Source organism: Podarcis pityusensis, assembly GCF_964106645.2.
Source record: "Podarcis pityusensis genome assembly, chromosome: 14".
In the NCBI taxonomy this organism is placed as follows: Eukaryota; Metazoa; Chordata; class Lepidosauria; order Squamata; family Lacertidae; genus Podarcis; species Podarcis pityusensis.
The window spans coordinates 44,680,304-44,706,329 of record NC_138039.1 but is presented as its reverse complement, the minus strand read 5'-3'; the positions used below and the strand labels follow the sequence as shown (position 1 = coordinate 44,706,329).

Sequence of the window (26,026 nt, the reverse complement as noted above, 5' to 3'; positions counted from 1 at the left end):
AGAAACAGATGATCTTGTGGGAACAAGTTGTTGGGGTTTTTGTCAAAGGAAAAATCCCACCCTTTAGCAAATGAGAGAGAGAGAGAGAGAGAGAGAGAGAGAGAGAGAGAGAGAGAGAAGAAGAGGAGGAGGAGGAGTGTCAGGATTGAAAAACACAGCACACTTTTGTCAGCCCTCCTCTAGAGGGGTGGGATTATGTTACCTCCTCCTGCTGCTGAAAGAGAAAGCCCACGCTTTACTTACTTCCTTAGCTCTTGTAAGCAGGCAGCAAATCTGAGAAAAACCTCCTTGGGGGTTTGGGACCCAGAATTCTAGGCATGCTACCCCCACCCACCCCCCAACCCCCAGAACTTAAGCCCCCACCCCTGTCTTCAATGAAGCCTCCACACAGCTAAAGATTGAAGCCTTAATTTTCCTAAATGCTCCTGTCTTAGGGAAAACAGGACAGGGCACACACAAGCAGAAAAAAAAACAGAGGAACAGAGTTCCTCCACAAATGTGCAGAGTGCTTTGCAACCAGCCTCTGTAATAGAAGTCTCCAAGGAAACCTAAGTGGTAGGCAACTCTCGTTTTAAATAACAATTTAAAAATTTGTGTTTTCTTTCTTTTAAACAAACTAGATTGCCCTGTGATTTAAAAAAATAAGCCAGCACAATCGCCTGTATGGTTCCAAGAGAACTCTGCTTGGTAGAGCGAGAACTGGTCCCTGGCATCCAACGTATGATCCCTTCTTGGGATCGAGTCCGCAAAGCGCGTTTGGGCACCCTTCCAAACGCGCCAAGAGACTAAACAACGCTTGCTTGCTCTCCCCCTTCCTTCCTTCCTTCCTTCCTTCCTTCCTTCCTTCCTTCCTTCTTTCTTTTTTTTAAGGCTCTCTGTTTATCTTGGAGGAGACGCTTCTCCGCCAGACACCAACCCAAACACCCCCCTCCCCTCCGCACAGCTGAACACCTGGGTGCTTTTGGAAATGCGCCCTGGCCGCCTCCCCAGGCCAGCAAAGTGATGCAATCGCGATGCTTATCATTCCGGGTTTTGTTCTGGCTTACTTCTGTCTACATTGGGGAGGCCAGGTTAACAAAAGGCCGTTTCAGACGGGGGGCAGGCAGCCCTCCCCAACACACGCACGCGCGTATACCTCCTTCCCAAACCTCCGTGTTTACTCGCGAGTAGGACCCACTCAAACTCCACGGGGCTTCTACTCCCATCCTTTGACAGGGATGCAGCCCGGGGCTACCATCCTGACACAGACTGTCTTAATTTAGTGGGCGCAGCGGGGCTTACTCCCGAGTAAACATGCCTCTGGTAAGTTGCAGGGAGGGAGGGGAAGTCGTGTATGTGTGTGTGTGTGTGTGTGTGTGTAATATCTCTCTCTCTCTCAGTATATGGAAACAAACAACCCTCTGACTTTTAGAAGGCAACATCTGAAGGCAACCCTGGTTCAGGGAGGAAAATGATGTCTAATGTTTTACCATTTTTAATGTGCTCTAAGCCGCCCAGAGTGAAACCCAGCCAGATGGGCAGGGTATAAATAATAAAATTATTTATTTTCTGTGTACCGCCCTGAGACCTCCGGGTCTAGGGCGGTATATAAATTCAAATTATTATTATTACTATTAATAATAATAATAATAATAATAATGCCACGATCCCCCATGTATGAGCGAGTTAAGATTCCTTCATTGCACGGCGTTGGACTAGATGAACCCGGCACCTCTTCCCAACTCTACAATTTTACGCTTCCAGCGCGCCTTCAAAGGGCTGGTTTGAGGCAGCCGCCGTTTCTCCATCGCTGGAAAGCGGGCTTAAATCTTGCGCGGAGAGGAGCCGATCTTACCTGGAGCTGCCGGGGTCGGACTCCGTCGCTCCCCGCAGGTAAGGCTGCCCCCCAGAAGCGCATCTTAGTCCCCCGGTAGGGTGGGGAATCGCTCCGGGAGGCTCGGGGCGGGGGAGCAAGTGGTAGCGGACGAGATGGTTTCTCTATTTAAAAAAAGAAAAAAGAAATAGAAAAAGGCAGCCTCGCAGGAGGTAAAAGTTGCAAACGCAGGGCGCACTCGGACCCGAGCCGGCCGAACGAACTCCGGGCGCCTAAAAGAGGCAGGCAGCAAATAGAGGATCCAGATCCGTAGCGAGCGCTGATCCGGACTGATTTCGCTTCTTCTCCTTTTTTAAAAAGGGAAAACTCATATCCGACTTGCCCAGGCCTAAAAACTCTGTCTGGACTTCTTTTTCCCCGCCGTCCCCCGTTGGTTCTCCACGCGCCAACACAAAAAAAAAACACAAAACCACGTTGCAGAAAGGAAGCGACGAGAGCTTGATCCGGAGCCGCTGCTGCTTCAGTCATCTGAAAGGATCTCTGTGTGCGTGTGTGTCTCCGGTCCCTCCCCGCCTCGCGGGAGGAGGAAAGGAGCGAAGGGGAGTCCGGAGGATGAGGGCGCGCGAGGGAGAAGGGAGGAGCCGGAGAGGCAGAAATGTGATGGCAACCTTCCGCGTAATCCGGATTCGGGACGAGCCGAGCCAATCGGATCCCACGCGGAGAGGTTGCATCAACAGGCGGAAAAGAAAGAGGCTAGAAAGTTCGCAAAGACAGAAAAGAAGCCAGTAAGATAAAGAGCATGCGCGTGGAGCCAAGTCCTGTGCATCTTCATCATCATCTTATTCTTATTACCTTTTACCCTTTTTGAATTACTTGTTGTTGTTGCTCATTCAATTCCTTTCAACAAGGAGCTCATAGAATCATGGAGCTAGAAGGGGCATCATATTCTAGCCCAACCCCCAGAATGCAAGAATCACAGCTCAACTCGAAGGAACATACACAGGCCCCCCCTCCCTTATTCTCACTACAACCCTGCCAGGTAGCCAGTTCTTGGAATGGGAGAAAAAAGTCCCAGCTGTCTCCCCACCCTTTAGGTTTTGGAAAGCAGGAGCCAAGACTGTGATCCTAACCAGCTGGAAGTAGTGCTACTGAATTCAGTGGGGTCTGTGGGTTAAACCACAGAGCCTAGGACTTGCCAATCAGAAGGTCGGCGGTTCGAATCCCCGCGATGGGATGAGCTCCCGTTGCTCAGTCCCTGCTCCTGCCAACCTAACAGTTCAAAAGCACAAAGTGCAAGTAGATGAATAGGTACCGCTCTGGCGGGAAGGTAAACAGCGTTTCCGTGCGCTGCTCTGGTTCGCCAGAAGTGGCTTAGTCATGCTGGCCACATGACCCGGAAGCTGTACGCCGGCTCCCTCGGCCAATAAAGTGAGATGAGCGCCACTACCCCAGAGTCATCCGCGACTGGACCTAATGGTCAGGGGTCCCTTTACCTTTACCTTACTCTCAAGGAAGCAGGGTTCCTGTCCTGTGATATAGGTACTGGAGGTCATGGGCATAGCCAGGGGAGCAAGCTGCTCCCCCCTCAAAAAAAAACCAAGTAAATAAATACAAATACTTAACTAAAAGTAGAAATTGTAGGAAGATTTTGACAGGTTTTTCTGAGCACTCGGGGTCAAAAGAAAGTAATTTAAAGCAACTGTGGTTGAGACATTTTATTCTGAATCTGCTAGGCAGATGATGGCAGGTGGGTGTCCTGCCCCCCCCCCAAAAAAAAATCCTGACTGTATCTAAGCAGGTCTCCCTACTCTGAGGCTGCAGTCCTTGTTAGTTCCTCCTGGGAGTAAGCCCCACTGAAGACAATGAGACATGCAAAGGCTTCCACTGTAACACCTCAGGTCCCAAAGCAGACCATAGAGGGTGGAATCTCACCTTAATTTCCAGATATGCATGTGCAAGGTCACAGATTTATATCGCAGTTTGCCAGTTGGGAGTTCACAACCAACCCCAGCGAAACTTTGCGAAACATGGGTTAGAATGACATCAGAATTCAGTTGTTACAGCTTTAAGAACACCTCCCCATTAAGGGGGGTCAGAACGTAAGTACAGCAACTGTCTGACAATTAAAAGAACATGGGGGGCACACTATCCCTTAAATTCCTCTTTGAAAATTTCCCCAGAGTCCTCCCTCCTGAGAAGTCATTGCCTGTTCTACATCATCACATATTTCTAGATGATCAGTTGATTGTGTAATAAGTGTATATTTGTCCTTGCGTCTTATCTATTTCTTAAAAATAGGTATATCCTGCCTTTCCATCCTAAAGGAAGAAAGCCACAGGCGATAACATCTGACATCAAGACAATAAAACACGAACTATAAAAACAGAAGCCAGGAATTAACCACTGACAGCATTGCCCGTTAAATTGAAGAAGAGTTTGGATTTGATATCCCGCTTTATCCCTACCCGAAGGAGTCTCAAAGTGGCTAACAATCTCCTTTCCCTTCCTTCCCCACAACAAACACTCTGTGAGGTGAGTGAGGCTGAGAGACTTCAGAGAAGTGTGACTTATTGGGAAAGCCAATTTGACGTTTCGCGACTTTCTGACTAGTTGCAGGACCTTACCCAGACCTAGGAGAGTAAACGCAGAATCCACGGAAGCAATTGGTACCTTGGCTGCAGACAGGATAGACGAAGCAAGAACCAGGAACTTGTAGTTAGGTGTTCATTATATCCAGTGGACTATTTACAGGAACAGAACACGGATCTTTAGCTAGCTCTCTCACACACAACTCACAACTCCTACACTGACACAGAACTCTGAACTCACGAACCCTGAACTAACACATTCCAGTTAGTGGGCCATTAATTATCACTCCCTTGAGAGAGCTTGACCAGTCAGAGAGCTGTCTCCATGTCTCTGTTATCACCAGGCAGACTTACGGTACTCCTTCACACGACCTTCTGGCTGCCTGCCAAACCTTAATTGACTCTGTGTGAGTAGCTGCACGTACACAGTTTCCCAAGACCCCCTCACAGCTCTCACACAGTGCAATTAACTTCTGAGCACATACAGAGTATTTTACCCAACTTTGTTCTGCAAACCCAAGCTTTCACACATTTGCTTGTTCTTTACAAACGACAACGGTTTTGTAAATATGTCAGCAACATTTTCAGCACTCTGAACATGTTCACATGCAATGACATTTCTCTGCACATTACATAACACATTTTGGTATTTTACGGCCACATGTTTAGATCTGGATTGGCAAACTGCATGGCAGTGGAGCGTGGATCTGGGCCTCCTCCGACAACCAATGCATGATAGCAGCAGGTTCATATTGAGGGCAGAGAGGCGGTGCTTTCAATAACCACATCCAAACTCTTAGAACTTGAAGGGTCAAAATGAGTCCTTTGAATTGTCCAGGAGAGGGAGTACTGTACTTTTTAAACCCAAGGGCCACATTGCTTTCTGGGAAACCTGCCAGGGGCCACGTGCCCGTGGTGCACAGAGCCAGAAGCAAAAGTGGGTAGAGGAACAGATATGAGTTTTACTTGAGATCCTGAGGCTCAGGTGCTCTACAGGCACTCAGGCACCCCTCTCTGTCACCCAGCCAGGCAAGCCAGAGTCATCGTCGGAGTTCAAGAGAACCTTCCAGCCAGCCACAAATATCCAAAGAGGGTGGGAAGTAAGGCCAATGAGGGATGTATTGAGAGTTTGAAGGACCAGACAGAGATTCCCAGAGGGCCACATTGGCTTCCTGCTTTGAGGTTCTGCCTACAGCTGCCTTTCAGAGACATACCACTTCCAGTAGCCTAATCCTCTATAATTCTGCCTAATCTCTTTTTAAAGCTCCATCATTGCATCCCTTTGGAGAGAATTCCATATTCCGCAGTGCACTATTGTGCAGTACTTCCTTTGGCCTCTCCTGCATCTCCTACCCTTCAGCTACATTGAGAGACCCTTGGTTCTAATATTATGAGGAAAAGATAAAAACTTCCCTCTATGCCCTTTCTCCACCCCACACACGATTGATTGATTGATTGATTGATTGATTGATTGATTGATTTGATCCTGGTTATGAATCACTTTCCACAGAATAACCTGAAGGGATTCACAGTAAAAACATCAGCAGTTAGAAACAACTCCATATACGCAAACTATTAAAACAATTTCATATGTGAAAACGATTGCAAGTCCAATAAAGATGCAGACTGCTATCTTAAAAGCCCCAAACTCTGTGACCTTTCCTCATTGCAGGAGTTGTTCCAGGTCCGTGGTCATGTTCATTGTCCTTTTCTGCACAACTCTTTCCCTGTGTGCTTTAGGGAATTTCTAAGAAGCCAACTTTAAATAAGGAAGGGGGCCCCACAAAGGCACAGTCATTCTCCCTCATGATTGCCAAATTGCCAGAAAAAGAGGAAGAGTCAGTCTGAATCTGTAGATTTTCAACAGAGGGTTGATCTCAAGGCTGGGGTCAACATCTGTCATCCTTGCCAGGGCCTCAGTATCCTGCAGGGCCAACTGCTCATGCTTGCCTGAGGCTTCCTTTATTTTATTTTATTTTATTTTATTTTATTTTATTTTTTCCCTCCCCTCCCCCAGCCTGGTGCTTCAAGCATAGGCAGACAACTAGATCTATGCATCCTGACTTCCATTTTTTTTAAAATAATATTTATTAAGATTTGAAAGGTTACAAAAAGTAAAAAGGAAAAATAAAAAAACAGCATATTAGGCAAAAACAGAACATCACATCACAATACGGAAAAGAAAAAGAAAAAGAAAAAGAAATACAATGAATCTTCCCATAACTTATCTTTCATTTACTTATTTCCTTGACCTCCTCACACCTCCCTTTTTTGTATTCTAGTTCAGTTAGCTATTTCAGCAAATCCTTTCCATCTTTTCCAGTTTTTGTCCTATATTTTATCTTAGTATAATGTAACTTTACCTTCCCTCCTTTCACCATTTAACAATCTGTTTTTTCTTAATCCTTTATAGCATTTCTGCTAAAACCATATTACTTCATTCCAACATCCATCTAACATTCCTTAATTTTACAATGTTTCTGTAAATAAATTTCTTTAAATTTCTTTAAATTTCTTCCAAACTTCTTCCACCTATGCATCCTGAGTTCCAGGGCATTGTGGGAAATTGAAAGGGATGGCCAAAACCTCCTTCCAAGTGCTGCCATCACAACCTGGGAAGTCCATCAGGGCCCATGGATAGAGGAGGGAGCTCACCGGAGGACATACTGCCAGGGCCCCCTGAAACCTGGTTCTGTTTGTCTGGCATAACACTGGCTGGTGAAGCTCACCGTGACATCGAGATAAGACAGTCCACTTGAGCCTTTGAGAAGGGCTGTTTCTCAGTGGTTAGGGCACCTGCCTTGAATGCAGAAGGTCGCAGGTTGAGTCCCTAGCATCTCCTGCCTAGCAAAAATACTTGAGGAAGGTGCAACTGGGGATCAAGTGTAGCATGGGGAGCCCCACCGGGGCCTGAGCTTCCCCACTCCTGGATTCCAGACTTTATCAGAGAGAAGGAGAGAGGGAGAGGGAGAGAGACTGATTCATCTTTCCACCAGACGCCCTTTGAAAGAAAATGCAGCCAGCCGAACTGTAGAATAAGGCATTTCCCCTCTTCTCCTGTTGTTCCTCCTTCCCTCCCCTCCCTCCCTTCCTCCCTTCCTCCCTTCCTCCCTTCCTCCCTTCCTCCCTTCCTCCCTTCCTCCCTTCCTTCTTTCCTCCCCTCCCCTTGCCAACCTTTGACAACAAGGGAGACTTCAGTGAATGATGCAAGAACCTTCTGGCTTTTGATGAGCTGCCAGCTCAGAGTGGAAAGTTTCACCTAACAAGACCCATGGGTAGGGAAAGCGTGAAAGCCTGAACAGAAGCAAGCAAAACACCTCCACAAAGCCGAGAGAGAGAGGGGGGATGACCAGATATCTAGGTTCTTATGCCTTGCGTGGAGAAGGGAACCGTCAACAGCTCTTCTCTAAGAGCTGTTCAACAGTGGAACGGTCTCTCCCAGAAGGTTGTGGGCTTTCCTTTCTCAGAGGTTTTTAAGTAGAGGTTGGATGGCCATCTGTCATGGATGCTTTAGTTGAGATTCCTGCATTGGAGGGGGTTGGACTAGATGATCCTCAGGGTGCCTGCCAACTCTCTACAATTCTACGATTCTCCTTCAGGAGCATTTCCCTAGCGGCCCAACCCTAGCCTACAAGTGCCTGTTGAAATTAACTGGCTTAATCTAACTCCTGCTTCCATTTGCAGTGATGGGCTGAAAGGGCATCCCTGCTAGAGCAGACCTGAGCCCTGCAGATGTTGGACTCCAACTCCCATCAGTCCAAGCCAGTGTTGCAAATGGTTAGGATGATGGACATTGTAGTCCAGCGGTATCTGGAAGGCCCCAGATTCTCTTGTCTTGCTCTGCAATGAATACTAGCACTGGCTCTCCAGGGTTTCATGGAAGGGTCATACCTGGAAATGAACCTGGAACATTTCCCTCTCAAAGCATATTCTCTACTACTGATCTATGGCCCTTTTGCTGAAACATTTTCCTTTCCTTTCAGAAGGAAGCTAACCTGAAAGGAGGCGACCGTCCCAAGGTCACCCAGTGAGCTTCATGCATAAACAGATTAAGCTTAACTAGAAGGTCAGCAAGGCTTTTTGTCAATAGCAACCATAACTGCAAGTTGAGACCAAATGAGCTCTGCTAGAGCCTGCCTTGCTCCAGTTGCTCAGAGTTGTTTCTCGGCCTTAACATCCCTCACCTATAAAAATACAAGTGCTAATTAAATGTATTAGATATGTATCCTACCTTTCAAAGAAGGCAGCACACATGATTCCATTGGCCATCAGCCCTGGGAGGTAACCTGGGCTTAGTGGGCGGAGCTGGCCCAAGATCAGTCTCACAGCTGATCAGGAATTTGAACCTGGGCCTCTTGTGAAACTGGAACTGCTGCACCAGGGATGAGGAACATGTGGTCCTGGGGCTGTTGTTGAAATACAGTTTCCATGTATTTCATCTGCCCGTGGACTGCCTTGCCAGAGTGGTGCATGCTCTGGTTATCTCCCGCTTGGACTACTGCAATGCACTCTACGTGGGGCTACCTTTGAAGGTGACCCGGAAACTACAACTAATCCAGAACGTGGCAGCTAGACTGGTGACTGGGAGTGGCCGCCGAGACCATATAACACCAGTCTTGAAAGACCTACATTGGCTCCCAGTACGTTTCCGAGCACAATTCAAAGTGTTGGTGCTGACCTTTAAAGCCCTAAACGGCCTTGGTCCTGTATAACTGAAGGAGCATCTCCACCTCCATTGTTCTACCCGGACACTGAGGTCCAGATCCAAGGGCCTTCTGGCGGTTCCCTCACTGCAAGAAGCCAAGTTACAGGGAACCAGACAGAGAGCTTTCTCAGTAGTGGCGCCCTCCCTGTGGAACACCGTCCCACCAGATGTCAAAGAGAACAACAACTACCAGACTTTAGAAGACATCTGAAGGCAGCCCTGTTTAGGGAAGCTTTTAATGTTTGATGTATTACAGTATTCATTTTAATATTTTTTTGGAAGCCACCCAGAGTAGCTGGGGAAGCCCAGCCAGATGGGCGGGGTATAAATAATAAATTATTATTATTATTATTATTATTATTATTATTATTATTATCATCATCATCCCTGACCATTGGTCATGCTGGCTCGAGTTGATGAGAGTTGGGAATCCCACAACACCCTGAGGGTCAGAGGTCCCCCCCCCCCCCCGTACCTGCAATGTGTATCATTCAGCTTTTGATCTTTGACTTGGAAGCATCCCTGATTATCCTAATGTACATCTTCAATGGCCTCCACCCTGCCCATTGTCTTCTTTTCTTACCTTGGCAGGTAAGATCTTTGGCAGCTGTGTGATAAGATGAAATAAACAAGGAGCAGGTCCTCTCATCTTCCGATTGAAAAAACTGCATTTGTTGAATGATGGTCTTCCATGCAATTATTAAAAGCAAAGCCCCAAGGCCTTGAGGAAGGAGGGACAGAGGGGTCACCTGCTTGTATTTCCGACCTTGTTTTGCATGCAAAGGTCTTCTCCAAAAACTAGGCAAATGACCTCATTTTGTATGAAAATAGAATCATTGTTCCAAAATATGCATTGGCAGTTAAGGGATGTCAAGTGATTTCTCTTTACTGAATACCTCTCCATTATTGACACAATTGCTCACTTCCAGAAAAGGCTTAGTTAACCGATGCTTGCATACTTCCCATCTCCTAACTGTCCTTACCCTAAAGGGGAAGAGCAAAGCATAAACCAAGTAAAGAATTTTGGAGCACACACACCTGCAGAATGAATGAAATAATATAAACCTGAGCTGCAATGTAGTTATAGCAGAATAAACAAGAGACAAGTGGATTATGGCGACGCTTGATTTAAATCTGGGATAGGGAGCCTGCGGCCCTCTGAATATTGTTGGACTGGGTATCCCTTCATTCCTGATTATTTGTCGTTCTGGCTAGGACTAATGGGAGTTGGGTAAGTGGACTAGTGGGTTGCGGTACCAGGGTGTGCCCTCTGGAAATTATTTCAAATGGTAACAGAATGTGTTTTTCAACTGTGATATTGCCTCTTGCATTCCTGAGTAGGGGAAAGGGGTGTGTCCGGAGAAACCAGTGGCTTTTGCATAGTAGGATGCAAACTGCCATAGAAAGATCAGAGTCCATCCAGCACCCTGCCTAACCTTGGGCCCTTTCCCTGCTCATTTTGGCTTTGGCCCCACCTAGCATGCAACCCCCTGCAAGGCCACCCACAAAAGACTGGAAAGTTTCAGCACTCCTGCTCTAGTTAGTTTTTGCTGGACTAATGCAAAAATAACATCGGTCCCATCTCCACCATATGTTTAAAGTGCTATGATTCCACTTTAAATAGTCACCAAATAGTCACCAAATAATCCTGAGAACTGCAGTTAAGGGTTCTGGGCATAGTCGGGAGACCCCTGTTCCCCTCACAGAGCTACAGTGGTTTAGCCATCAATCCTTCTTCCCGGAGAACTGCGGGAATGGCAGCTCTGTGAGAGAAATAAGGCTCTCCTAACAATTCCAAGCACCCTTAGCTAACTATAGTTCCCAGGATTCCAGAAACATGTAAAGGGAGCCTGCTGAATCAGTCCAGCATCCTGTCAGGGCTTAGTGAGCAGGGAGAGTCTGTGTCAGAGAGAAGTTTTGATCAGAAGCTGAAACTGAAGCAGGTGAGTAGGATGACGTAGACCAAGCGGCACAGGTGTCTTCCCCTTCTGCTGTGACAAGCTCCCCATCTCCCTTGTCTCCCAGAACCAGAAGAGGTATGAAGAGTGAGGAGCAAAGACAGACCAAGACAAAGGAGCCTCAGACTGCTTGGGAAGGAGCCAGGGCAGGAGGAGACTTAAGGAGCTGTGGGAAAGCGGGGACCTTCAGTCCTCACAACTGGGGCAAGATCTACCGGGAAGCATTGCTGTGCTCACTAGGCTCCTGAGCTGTTTGTTTCTTTGAGTAAAGAGAGTTAACTTCACCAGCATGTGAGTTACCACTGACCTGCTCCTGACACCTGCCTGAGGAGATTTCACCCCTCCCATACACAAGAATCTCCTGATCATCTCCTGACGGTCTCTGCTGACTCTCCAGAGAGAAGGAGGCGTGTCCTGCCTATCTACTTATTCTGCCCAGCAACATATCTGTGTGTGTGTGTGAGAGAGAGTCAGTCAGTCAGTGTATCGGAGAGAGTGAGAGTGTTGGAGATCCTAGAGATTAGGTTGCTGCTAAGAGCAGCTGCAGACTCTCAGTGTAGCATTGATTTATGCTTAGAATATTTAGCTCTGTATATAGTTTTGTACCATAGTTGTAGTTATAGAATAAAAGGAAGATATTCTACAGAGCTGCTCTCCGAGTGGTTTATACTCTGCAAGACTCTGCAAAACTCTGCTGCGCAACGACTGTATTATTGAGACAGTGAATCCGGTGCTCTCAGCTCTGAGCTGTGAGTCCACAGCACTGTGACCGTTTCCTGGGAGAAGGAGGTCTCTGGCGGTGCTACCCAGCTCGCCTAGCCCAGTCGGGGTTGAGGTGCAAGAGTCCAGTTGGTGCACTGGCTCTAGGGCGATGCTGACACTGCCCTGACACATCATCACAATCCAAACACACATTTCTGGCCAGGCAAAAACACTTGAGGATGGTGCAGAGCCCAGGGAAGAGTGTGTCCTGAGGAGAACCTGAGGGCCAGAGAAATGACTGTGATGGGGGCCATATTTGGCCCTTGGTCTTGAGATCCTGAGAAACGGTTGTGCGTTTGTGTAGAAATCAGTGCACCTATTTCTAGTGGGAGCAGTTTCTAATTTGAAACAAAAACCACCTAGCATTGTTTATGTGAGTACAGCAGTCGTTGCTAAGATCCTAAGGATGACCCTCTTATCGCTGCATCAGCCCAGCAGAACTGCAATTCGGTCAGCTTCATGTCATGTGAGACAAGCCTCAGATCAAGTCTGTGATAAGGCATCAAATCTGCCTGTAGAAACCACAAGTTCTGTAGAAAAATGCCTTGTGTGGGAGCACTCCAGCTTTCGCTTTTGAAATCAGTCGGGATCAGGTTAATGAAACAGCTGCATTTGCAGCTGTAGTTATCTCCATTCCTGTGGCTAAGGGTTCCTGTGCAATTTCTACAACAAAGCAGCTCTGCTATACATCGACTGTCAGTTTTATTTATTTATTGCATATTTTTTTTGCATGCCTTTGGCCCAAGGACCTCAAGAAGACACACATGGTATGTAGTTCTGACTAAGATGCACATTTTTGCAAGCAATTTCCCTTAATATAATGCATTTTTCACTAGTAGCTTTCTTTTATGCACCCTTCCCTCTAAAATGTGCATTTTTAAACACTACTTGGTTGGAGAACCACATCTCAAAATCTGGATAAGATATTTGAAGGATGGTTGTGTTTTGGTTGTCGCATTCTTTCACCAAGTGCAAATTTGATAGATTTTCCTTTAAATGAGAAGAGAGTCAATTTTATTTCCCTTCCCTAATTGAAATGATTCACTACATATATGAGTTGTATGTACTAACAAACAAAAGAGTGAATAAAGCATAGAAAAGGCATTATGTGTCTCTCATCTCATCCATTCATAAAAAGAGATACTAGCAGTGACTAGTAGCTGAAAAACATCCTCATTTAGCACGATCAGGTACACTAAACTTGAAAACCTTACAAGATTTGAGGAAACCAATATACATTACAGTGCTACCTCGGGTTAAGAACTTACTTCATTCTGGAGGTCTGTTCTTAACCTGAAACTGTTCTTAACCTGAGGTACCACTTTAGCTAATGGGGCCTCCCGCTGCTGCCGCGCTACCACCACGCGATTTCTGTTCTCACCCTGAAGCAAAGTTCTTAACCCGAGGTACTATTTCTGGGTTAGCGGAGTCTGTAACCTGAAACGTCTGTAACCTGAAGCAGCTGTAACCCGAGGTACCACTGTAATCAACAGTTGCCAATAGGCAAGGAGTTCCAAGGTACACTAAAAGATTGGTTTCTTGCCATTTGTTTATTAAGAAAAAAATGCACTAAAACGCTGATGAATTGCCACGAGATATTATTTAATCACTAATTGCTGCAGAAAAGAATTGAATTTAAAATTGGAAAAACGAGAAGCTGAGAGCTCCGAAATGGACAGATCCTTCCATTCCTAATTTCATCCCACACACATCCTGTTCTAATACACTAAGCAAAGAGTTGATATGCTCCCATTCTAATCCAGCACGAACCTTTCTAGGCTCGTTGTCCAGGCTAGCTTGCCAAATTCCTTGCTCAGCTTGCCAAATTCCATGCCAAAATGGTCAGGTGGGCCTCACCTTAAGTGTAGATCATGATGTGCTGGACCCTCGTGATCAACCCATGCCTTCCTGCTCTCACCATGGCAGACACACAGTATGCCTTGCTATAATTTTGTCTCCAAATGTGCCCAGCCTTGATACAATGCTTTGCTGTTCTATGTCACTCAGTATTCTCTTGAGACATTTCACTTAGCTTACATGAAAAAAGCAACTAATAAATGCTAAGAAGCCTAACAACAACATTGCGCGTACACCCAAGCAAGAGATTCCAGGGGTTGCAGTGCTTACCCAGGGTTTGGTTTTCCTAGAATGAAGACAAATGGACATTATGGTGGATTTATTTACACATACATACAATCTGAGTACAGTGTTATGGCTTGAAAGCCAGACTAACGCCATCTTGAACCAAACAGACGCCATTTTGGTGTAACATAAATTTTGTTTTAATCATGCTGTAACGCAAGCTAAAGAGAGGAACAAATAAAGAACAGATTTGTGTAGAAAGGGAAGTTATGGAAGCTTGCAAGGGCTTAAACTTTGGATATAGAAACAGGAAAATGCCTAGATGCTATAGCTCAAGTGTGAAAACACCTGCCTTTGTGGCTAGGGTGACAGTTAGACCATACCTCTGGGTGTGTTGAATGTCTGAACTGTATTGGAACAAAGGTCAATGTTATATTCTCTAATCGAGTCCCCAGTTGCTTGCTGTAACCTTGCTCAAGTAAGAAATAAAACTTTGCTTGTTAATGAATTATCGAATGTCCCTTGTCCTTGCTAGTGGAATGGAGGGGCTCACAGCATTCACACAGATCTTGCCTCCCCATTAGGTATCCAGGAAAACCCCAAGTCTCAGCTTTGGATCCAGCACAGAGCAAGACATGCCTCTGTCTCTCCCACTTCAAGCGTCAGCCAAAATTCACACACACACACGCAAAACCTCCTTGGCCTCTTGTTCCCCAACCTAGGATGATGTTGCATCTAGCGAGGTGAGGAATTGTTGTGAGAACAGACCCTCCAAGTGTCCCCATTTTCAATGGACTGTCCCGGATTTATAGAAGCTGTCCCAGTTTCTGATTTGATCCCAGAATGTCCTGCTTTTCCCTAGGTAAAGGTAAAGGGACCTCTGACCATTAGGTCCAGTTGTGGCCAACTCTGGGGTTCCAGCACTCATCTCGCTTTATTGGCCAAGGGAGCCGGCATACAGCTTCCGGGTCATGTGGCCAGCATGACTAAGCCACTTCTGGCGAACCAGAGCAGCGCACAGAAACGCCGTTTACCTTCCCGCTGGAGCAGTACCTATTTATGTACTTGCACTTTTGATGTGCTTTTGAACTGCTAGGTTGGCAGGAGCAGGGACCGAGCAACGGGAGCTCACCCCGTCGCGGGGATTTGAACTGCCCACCTTCTGAGCGACAAGTCCTAGGCCCTGTGGTTTAACCCACAGCGCCACCCGCTTTTCCTTAGGACGTCCCTATTTTCATCAGAGAAGTGTTGGAGGGCATGGAGTCATGCAACCCCAAAGCCAAGAAGATAAGCAACTATACAACCTTTAGAAGACATCTGAAGGCAGCCCTGTAAAGGGAAGTTTTTAATGTTTATGGCTAGGACAACCCAGCCAGATAGGTGGGGTATGGTATGGTATTATTATTATTATTATTATTATTATTATTATTATTACCCTGTTTTCACTGGAGAAATGTTGGAGGCTATGAGAGAATGCTACCACTTAGCTCACACTTTGTGATGCAAATGAAAGGACTTTACTGGCCAGCAAAGGCCATGACCTTATGAAATGACTGATTTGACTGGTTCAACAGTTGCTTCTACTAGATTCTAACCCTTACTGGAGACAGACTCTCAGGCCTGGAAGGCTGCCCCCACCCCCACCCCCACAAGGATGGCATGCAAGCCGACACCCCGAACTCATAGCAATATAATATTTCTCCTATCATCTACTTAACACTTTTACACTTTGCTTAACCTACACTATGTCAGCTATAACTTCATTCCTATTCCTCCTCCTTATAATGAGTTTTCTCCCTAAGAGGGTCAGCATTTCTGACATGTGTTATCACTTTCCCCCCTTCACTGGATTTTTCGTCCGATACATTAAGTCACCCGGAGGTCTTTCCATAGAGCATAATTATGGGGTTTCTCCCTTTAAGGTTCCCAGCCTCTTGATACATGGGCACAACTTCACATCTTTGTGCCTGGCTGAAATGTGCCCTTGAAAGCAGACAATGACTCTTGCTTGCCGGGACGGAAGATGGGGCCAGGGTGAGCGTATGTAGAAACTCGCCTCCTGCACAATGGTAAAAATCACATTTATTGCTTTGCCCACTTTTGCCCCTGGCATGCGCCCACCCCGAACGTTGCCCAGTGGAGAATGCAGCCCCACCCCTGTACTAGAGACAAGATGTGCCCACTCGCCACTCCAGGAAATAACTTGCTGCAGTGCAGTGCAATTTTACCCGTGTGTTGCAATGCAACAATTAAACAGAACATTTAATTAAATGGAACATTAGTTGGCTCGCTTGGAGAATGAAATCAATTTTGCCCTGGGAGCTCAGAGCAGCAGGGAAGCACAATTCGGCCTTTGCCATCAACCCTTGGGAGAGAGCACCTCTTTCCTCTTAGGAGGTACATGTGGGAGACCTGCTTGTTCCCATCCATCAGTCAGAGAAGGAACAGCTGCTGGGAGCATGCCACCTCCCTCCAGCTGACCTGCGAAGGGCTGCAGTTTTAGGGGGGGGCAGCTCAGTGGTAGAGCATCTGCTTTGCATGCAGAACATCCCCAATTCAGTCCCTGGCATTTTCAGGTAAGCCTAGGAATACCCCCACTCTGAAACCGCAGAGAATTACTGTGGAGAACACTGAGCTAGATGGTGTGATGCAGTATAAGGCAGCTTGCTGTGTTCCCATCCATGGGACTGTACCGTTCTGTGCCACAGAATGAGAATTTCCAGGAAATTCCCTGAAAATTTCTGGCCTCACCCATCAGCGGGGGCCGGGTGGTGTGGGTTTGTGCATGCATGCGAGAGGGTAGGATACTATTGTAAACAATTGTAAACCGGCATGGTAGAAATCGTCTTAATAAATAAATTTGGCTTCTTGACCCTCCAAACCCTAGTCCTTATCTTCACTGCCATTCTTCACCTCTCTGCCACAATCACTTAACTCTCTGCTTTTATACCCCAATATATCGCTGCTCTGCTCTCTTGAGAGTCCCATGGACTGCAAGAAGATCAAACTTATCCATTCTGAAGGAAATCAGTCCTGAGTGCTCATTGGAAGGACAGATCCTGAAGCTGAGGCTCCAATACTTTGGCCACCTCATGAGAAGAGAAGACTCCCTGGAAAAGACCCTGATGCTGGGAAAGATGGAGGGCACAAGGAGAAGGGGACGACAGAGGACGAGATGGTTGGACAGTGTTCTCGAAGCTACCAGCATGAGTTTGACCAAACTGCGGGAGGCAGTGGAAGACAGGAGTGCCTGGCGTGCTCTGGTCCATGGGGCCACAAAGAGTCGGACACGACTAAACGACTAAACAACAACATATCGCTGCTCGTGATCTCTGCTCCTCCAGCTGTGATAATGGGGCCCTAGGCTAGGTGTGCAGAGGGACCGCACCTCTGTATGATCCTGATCCACGGGCCCAAAGGAGGGGTTGTACGACTGGTTTGGTGTGGGGGTTCCAAAGAAAGATGTCGAAAACGGCAGAGTGATTAATCCTAGTGCTTTGTTATGAAAAGGCGAAAACCTGTGATGCAGTGCCAGTAAGTTACATACTCAGACACCAAAACAGTAAGCATTCGTCAGGACTGCCCATGAGAAGCTAATATGTTAAGCATTACTTATACGAAAAGCAAGCTAAATTATCTGGCAACAATAGCCCAATTAACCACTCCTGGCTTAAAGGCCTGTTTGACATTCCCATCCATCTCTCAGATAGGGAGTAGTTGCTGGCAGGCAGTGAGAAGCCTCCCCTTTCCCAACTAAAACCAAAACTCAAAACTTCAAAGCTTCAAAGCAAGCATATATGATCTCATTTTACATCTTCCACCAATTAGTCCCGGGGTCATCTCAGCTACCAAGATGCTGTTCACAGGCCTGCCAAGACATTTGGACCATTTGGATGGGGGGGAAGCTGTGACTGTTGACTGAGTTGAACCCTCTGAATGGCTGTTGGAGACATTTATCTGCATCTGTCCTTAGGAATAATTTGCCCGTGGATGTGTGTGCAATTTCTATATCAACTAAGAGCAGGAACCAGAATACGTGGCCTGTCCCTGATACAGTTGGGATAGGTGAAGGATATTAAACCTCATTACCATAGGAATGGAGAACCTCTAGGCCTCCAGATGTTCTTCAACTCCAGCTGCCAGCATCCCTGATGGTTGGCTGTGCTCTCTGGGCTGATGGGAGTTGTAATCCAACAACATCTGGAGAGCCACAGGTCCCTCCACCTTTGCCCTAGAGTGTGATCCTATCTATGCATGTTTACTCTGGAGCAAGTATTCACCCAGACTCACCTCTAGGTAAGTGTGCAAAGGAGGCAGCCTGTATTCCATGAATGTAGAGAATTAGCTCAAGGCTTTATTAAGCCTTACAACCTGTAAGTTCATTTTTTTTAAAGAATAATACTCATGCCAGATTTACATATAAGCTAAACAAGCTATAGCTATAGCTCTCTTGGGGGCCCCAAAAATGTAAAGGAGGAAAACAACTGGATATACATTTCCAAAATATAAGATAAAAAAAACAAATAACATAAAACCTACATACAGCAACAGTGTTTTGTGTTGTTTAGGCTCCTATTTGTTATGTGCAAATGGTTTGGATGCCTATTAGGTCCATAAATTACCATATAGCATATATGCAGCACAAAAAACAGCAACAATTTGTTGCTGACAAAGGACAGCTGGACATATAAAGGGCCCCATTACCTTGAGTAGCTTAGGGCCTCATCAAACCTAAACCTGCTTATGATGTATGAAGGCATCTAATGTTCCTGTGACTGTTGCACTGTGTAGCCATTGCTTGCTCTTATCCTTCCTGACCCTCTTTCCTTCCTTTCTTGGGTGCATGTCTGCTCTTGCCCTGACCTCAGATGCATTCTTATTGTTTTCGTAGCAGGAATGCTTGAGACTTAAACTTCAAAGACAGAGAAACCAGTAGAGGTGAGACGAAAGGAGAGAAGGTCCCAAAAGTGTCACGGGGAAACGGCACTTGATGGCAGAGAACGGTGTTCTGATTTAAAACTTCCCATAAATTCTTTTTTTGGCTGCATGAGAACATGCACAATCAATAATGATGGGGCAAGTCTAACAATCACAAGTGTGTGTCTCAGGTCACAGGCTGCTTCACCTGACGTATGCAGGTAAATGGTTGTACAGACTCATTCATGCAATCAGGGCCCATGTTTCTGCAGGGTTCCCTATTGCATATATAGTGTCCCTGCACATAGAGTTTGCGCATATTTCAGATCAGTTAGTAGGGCTTACTGAATTGAACAAACGCTCCCATTTCGAGAAGCACAACTAGTGCAAAAGGCAGGAACTCGCTGGGCAGGATATCACTATCATGTTACACAGCTACTGAAATAAAGAGCCTAGGACTTGCCGATCAGAAGGTCGGCAGTTCAAATCCCCATGACAGGGTGAGTTCCCGTTGCTCGGTCCCTGCTCCTGCCAACCTAGCAGTTTGAAAGCACGTCAAAGTGCAAGTAGATAAATAGGTACCGCTCCGGCGGGAAGGTAAACGGCGTTTCCGTGCGCTGCTCTGGTTCGCTAGAAGCGGCTTAGTCATGCTGGCCACATGACCCAGAAGCTGTAAGCCGGTTCCCTCGGCCAATAACGCGAGATGAGCGCCGCAACCCCAGAGTCATCTGCGACTGGACCTAATGGTCAGGGGTCCCTGTACCTTTATCTTACTAGGCTGTGTTCAAGGCACTGATGCTGGTGTTCAAAGCCAGGACTAAGATACCTCACCCACCAGATACCCAACTGCTCACGATGCTCTGCAGATGTCATCTCATTAGGAGGTCCATTCCATGTGCTAAAGGAATCAAGGCTTTCACATTGCAGCCCCTACCCTTTGGAACTCCCTCCCACTAGATATCAGACTGGCAGCATCTCAGCTGCCTTTCTGCCTCCTATCAAAGACCTTCCTCTTTCGCAAAAGCCTTCTGAGCACAGCTCTATCTCAGCCTGTAACTGAAGTAGCTTTGAAATAGTTTTTTTACATGCAAAAATTGTATTATATGTACTTTTTATTTTTATTTTATTTTTTGAAGCTTCGAGACATTTTACAAGAAGTGATTCATAAGTGGACAGAAATTATTGAGTTAAATCTCTGGGATAAAGAGAATATATTTTGGACATAACACCTACAAGAAAGGAGTGGACAGTAAAATTGATGGACTATGCTGAGATGTCCAAAATGACTGGAGAAATCAGGAATCAGGATGATAAAAACTTCAACAGAGACTGGGGAAAATTTGTAATACATTTGACAGAACATTGTAAACAGTTAAAAACATTAGCAGGATTGAAATTACGCTTGCAATGTGAAAAGGACCATAGGAGAAAATAGAGATTTAAGGATATATGGAAGATAATATGATATGCAGTGAAAATGATTATTAGTGGACCCCACGAAAGGGAGGGTGGAAGTCAGAGAATTTGGAGAATTCTATATTTTTTGATTCTATTTTTCTTTTTTGTAAATGAAAAACTCAATTGTAAAACCAATAAAATTATTATACAAGAGAGAGAGAATTGCCTGCAAAAATATGTATATCACTCAAAACTGCATACATCAATGTGCCTATTGGGAGAAATTTGCACTAAAGTGTCAATGAGGATTTTTTAAAAGTAAATAAATTATGAATTGCAGCAGAAATATAAATACACATACAGCAGAAATATAAATATATACATTCCAGTGAATGTAAAACTGGAAAACTGAGAAACTGAAATTGCCACATCCATCCATCCCTTGTCTCAGATGTCCCATTAGACCACAACATGGAAACAACTTTCGAATTACAGCATCTAGATATCAGCGTCATTTATCAAAGTAGTATAAAAGTCATTCATGAGCTTAGGTCTATGAGCATTCGGTGGTCTAGAGTCTCAGGATCATGATTTCAGAGCATTTATACCCCACTCCTGGGGTGGCTTACATACCAATCAGAAAAGAAATAGAACATTCCCCACTTCAGGCTTACAATCAAAAAAGTCATAACACAAAATGAAAAGGGGATGGGAAGGGAAGAGGAAAACCAAGTCAGCTCAGGTACCAAATCTTACAAGATTCTTATAATGACCAACTCAGATAAAAATTCTTCACAGTTCAAAAACAGGGTTGGGTGGCTCCCGAAATATAGTCCGGTAAGGTGAGCCAACCTTTCTGGAAGCGGCTATAAAACAACTGGAAGTTGTTGATCTTTCAGGGTGGGACCTCAGTTTCCAGGAGCTTAACTGGAATCTGCCTGAGCCAGTCATCCCTGAACCAGAGCTCTGAATCCAAGACTATCAGAATGTGTAGGCAAATACCTGCTGGAGCTATTTAGTTTGCTTTGGAACAGGATCGCTGTTGAATCAATGAGATTTCATTTGCTTTAACTTTGAGGTGGGTGGATACTCTGACGATTTAGATAGAGAATGAAAGGCATTCAATGTCCTATAGCTCTCGGGGGAGCAGAGGGGGCAGCCTTCCCCTCCCCAGTGCGACCCGGACAGTGTAGACAGGCAAAGTGGTCACTCAACACAGCACATCCCTCCCCCACAAAAAATGAAACGAAAGAGGACACAGATCTGCATAAAATGTGTGCCTGCTAATTTTTATGTATTGTTGCACACCACCTCGTTCCAGGTGCTTATCTAGGGCTTGTGTTTCCTTTTGGCATTGAGGCACAACAGAGACTGTGGCATCTTTATTATACATGGTTTATTTACACAGATCATTAACATCTTTTTATGCAAGCTGAGTCTATGATGGTGTCAAGGACTGGGCAGAGGAGGGATGGTGGAGACTGCCTCCCCATCCTGACCTTTCCAGGGAGGGGGAGGAGGAAGGCAGGATAGATTGACAACAGGGGTTTGACGGAGGTAGCAGCTCAGAGGCAGATGAGGGGGAAAGCTGGGAAATCATGGGAGAGCCAGAGCAACACCCACTTGACACATTGTCATTAGAAAGCATCCCAGACCCTCCATCTCCCAGAATCTGGCAAGCCTTAAAAGTAGGAGAACAAAAAGCTCAAAGACAGAGGGCACGTAACAGCGCCCACAGAAGTGATGGATGAGGAAGTGGGAGAGACAGGGGGTGGAGATTCACTCGGGACAACACCATTATCCAAGAGGCTGGATTCTATAGCCTCTCTCTGTAAAGATTGAAATAAAATGGACAGTAAGAAACCTTTCCTTGTCTTTATATTTTCCTGGGCAACCGGCCGGGAGCCGCCAACAGCATCCAGGCAGAGGGAGGGGTTCCTAGCATAAGCACCCCAATAGGGTCTTTTTTCTCCCATAGGTGCAGAGATGGATCCAAGCAAAAATCAAACATTGCTTTCAAACATTGCTCTGACGCTCTCTCCGGCTTGCCGCATTACTTCTTGGTCACATCACACCCACCTCCAACTGCAAACTCTGGCTTTCTCTGTTGAGGGAGGGGGAACCACCCATTTGCCTCTTCGCACCACACCCCTTAGTCTCCCTTGATGGCTCATCACCCAGACTGTCAACTCACCAGGAGACTAAACTGGCTATTCCAAGATTAAATGATAACACTTGCTGGGATTAGAGGGGTCTTAACACCTCAAACACATAGCAACATATTAAGAAGCAGTTACAGTGGTATCTCAGGTTAAGTACTTAAATCGTTCCAGAGGTCCGTTCTTAACCTGAAACTGTTCTTAACCTGAAGCACCACTTTAGCTAATGGGGCCTCCTGGTGCCACAGCGCCGCCAGAGCACGATTTCTGTTCTTATCCTGAAGCAAAGTTCTTAACCTAAAGCACTATTTCTGGGTTAGCGGAGTGTGTAACCTGAAGCGTATGTAACCTGAAGCATATGTAACCCGAGGTACCACTGTACTGTAATTCAAACAAAAACACAACAGATCTTGCCATTATTATTGGACTGTATCCAACATCCCGCCAAATTAAAGTCCCTTTGTGGTCCCCTTGTTATGCTTGTGAAATGCTGTTGTGCAAGGAAAAATGCAAGTACGTTATCCATGATTGCAGCACAATGGATTGCATGACAATAGTCAAGCTGTTGCATGAAAAGCTTCCGCTAGCACTACTTCTGCATTGTATTATTTTATTGAACAAGCTATAAACTCTGCCATGCACTAGCACAAGGCTTCCAGTTGCCACCAGTCTTCACCAGCAAGGTCGGAACAAGTGGGTGCTGGAATTTGGAGGGCACCAGGTTGGGAAAATTAAGGGAAGGTCTTCACAAGTTACATGGCCACTGAGTCGGGAGGTTGGGTTTGGCTTAGTGCAAGGCCTTCTCAGTTGTGGCGCTTGGATTGCACAATTGCTTCCCTTCTCTTGAGTTTTAGGAGGTTAGCAAAGACTTTCCCCCTCATTCTACCAAACATTTGATCTATCTAAAACAGGCATGTCCAAAGTCTGTTTTGGGGGCCGTATCCGACCCGCCAGTTGGTTTAATCTGGCCCCTGTGGAAGTTTATTTCCTGGGGTAAAATCCCCAAGAAAGCTCAACAACAACTTCAATCCTTTGGGGTTGGGATAAAATTGTAAAGAAAACCTCAACAACTTCAATCCTAAAAAAAGGTCAGCAGCTTTGGGTTCACTTCATCAAATCTGGCCCTCTTTGAAAAAAGTTTGGGCACCCCTGGTCTAAAAGCAACTACAGTGGTACCTCGGGTTAAGTACTTAATTCATTCCGGAGGTCCATTCTGAACCTGAAACTGTTCTTAACCTGAAGCACCACTTTAGCTAATGGGGCCTCCTTCTGCCGCCGCGCCACCGGAGCATGATTTCTGTTCTCATCCTGAAGCAAAGTTCTTAACCCGAGCTACTATTTCTGGGTTAGCGGGGTCTGTAACCTGAAACGTATGTAACCTGAAGTGTACGTAACCCGAGGTACCACTGTACTATGGGCAGAATTGGGTGCTTCTCGATTGTCAGTGTTTTGTGGGAGGAATTTAAGAGCATACTGGAAATCTAGGTTTGTGTAACAGGTTTGAAGAGCTCTGTTGGCCATACAGAGGGCATACTGGGCTAGAAGAAACAATCTTGATAAGCTCTTTTGAGCATTGTGTAATTTAATCTGGGTTTCCTCATTTCCTCCTTTTTCAGGGCAATTGTGTGTTTGCCCTTACATGTTTCACGCCTGCAACCTCTCTGCCTTCCTTCCACTGTGATGTCAAACAATGCCCTCTCAATTCCTTGGAAGGGCAACCAGAGAGTTCAAACTAACTAAAAGCTCTGTGAGTAATCCAAGATCTTTCCCAAGACATGCTATATTATTTCGCTTGCACTGTTACGGAGGCGTTGAATGGGAGACTGATAGTTTGGATGCAAGGCACTGATGACTTATCTCAGATTATCTAAATCCGAAAAAGCATGCAATGTACCAAGCCACGGGCCTTGCAGGAACCTCCCAAAACAATTCGTTGAAGCAAATTAAGTAAGCTGTAAGGCATCCATATGTATCAGCATGTTGTTTTATCCAGAGAATTCTTTCTGAATTTCACATTCCACCCTGGGATCCTTTGGGAGGGAAAACAAGATATAAACCAAAGAAAGATTTTGATGATGGGGGTGATTCCACATTACATTCAACAAATATACTATCTGCGTTCAGAGCAGTTGAGCTGTACACCTGTAAAGTTATTCACATGTAATATTTAGTGAGTGTAGCCCCTGTGTGTGCCACTGCTGAGCTGTACAAATCAAGAAGTGTACACTCTCGCACAAACCTTTGCACAAGTGTTGTGCCTGAGTTCAGAGTAATGTGCGAAGAAGTCCATTGTTATGCCCTATCCACTTCTCCAGGCAGTGGGGGAAGGGCAAGGGCTTACCTCGAACTCGTTTCCTGTTGAAGGAAGCCCTGGAGGCTTCCTGGTGTTTTGTAATACGTTACACCCTGCCCTTTTCTTTTCTTTTTTAAAGTGGATTCAAGGCAGCTTACAAGACACAACTGTGCTGCAACAAAAAAAGCACATGGTGGATCATCTGTATGAACCTCTGACCAGGGCTGGCCCAGTCATGAGGCAGGCTGAGGCAGCTGCCTCGGGCAGCGGAAGCCCAGCACCTCCAATGCTGGTGGAGAAACAGCATTGGTAGCCCCAGCATTTCCAGCGAGATCTTGCTGAGATCTTGCCAGAACCAGTCGTTGTTGTCGCAACTTGGCAAGCGCCACCACACCGGCCAGATTAATGGAGGCTTTGGCGGGGGCAGCAAGGCCCCCTAGGTTCAATCCCTTGTATCACCTACCCAAGACCACCATGCAGAGCTTCTGCTATAAACAACACTTGGTGACTCAGAAACTACAACTAATCCGGAATGCGGCAGCTAGACTGGTGACTGGGAGTGGCTGCTGGGACCGTATAACACCAGTCCTGAAAGACCTGCAATGGTTACCAGTACATTTCCATATATACCGTATTTTTTGCTCTATAAGATGCACCAGACCACAAGACGCACCTAATTTTTGGAGGAGGAAAATATGAAAGAAAATATTCTGAATCTCAGAAGCCAGAACAGCAAGAAGGATCGCTGTGCAGTGAAAGCAGTAATCCCTCTTGCTGTTCTGGCTTCTGGGATAGCTGCACAGCCTGCATTCGCTCCATAAGACGCACACACATTTCCCCTTACTTTTTAGGAGGGAAAAAGTGAGTCTTATAGAGCAAAAAATACGGTGTGTGTATATATATATATATATATATATATATATATGATTTTTATTAACAGGCCAATCAAATCACATTAATTCCAAATCACATTAATTCCAAATTATACCGTCAGATTTTTAAATTTTTGTTGGGGGTACCCATACATCAAGCTCCGAAAGGGGTCCAAACATCACTCATGTTGCTGCTTTAATTAAACAGTTCTATCCAGTTCTGTCCAGATAGTCTCTTTATTACTTTCCTCATCTTCTTATTGTTATCATATATTCCTTTCCATGCGATCTCTGATAATCTTCACAAGCGGGTTGAAAACAAACATCCTCTGTGTGGGTTTCACAGTCTCCAAAAATCATATCACATAAAGAACAGACGCCATTTCCACACCTCCGTAAAGAACATTCCCTCCGTCTGTCCGTGATTTCCCCAGGCTTGCCCATACATTTCCAAGCACAATTCATAGTGTTGCTGCTGA

The 26,026-nt window shown here is 45.7% G+C and overlaps 1 protein-coding gene and 1 long non-coding RNA gene across 3 annotated transcripts in view; one reads left to right on the top strand and one right to left on the bottom strand.

The window, feature by feature from the left end:
• LOC308462533 (uncharacterized protein C15orf39 homolog) overlaps nt 1–2,510 on the bottom strand; it is a 44,524-nt gene extending 42,014 nt beyond the window's left edge. The window contains exon 1 of one of the 2 annotated variants that reach the window (XM_080980257.1): nt 1,835–2,510. The gene's annotated coding sequence lies outside the window, so the exon portion shown is untranslated. The remainder of the gene's footprint in view (nt 1–1,834) is intronic. The other variant, XM_080980256.1, reaches the window with a different exon arrangement.
• Nucleotides 1,777–6,049, top strand: LOC308462779. The gene is made up of 2 exons (XR_013979347.1): nt 1,777–1,872; nt 4,112–6,049. It is a non-coding gene; the product is annotated as an uncharacterized lncRNA (long non-coding RNA).
• Nucleotides 6,050–26,026: the final 19,977 nt, after the last annotated feature.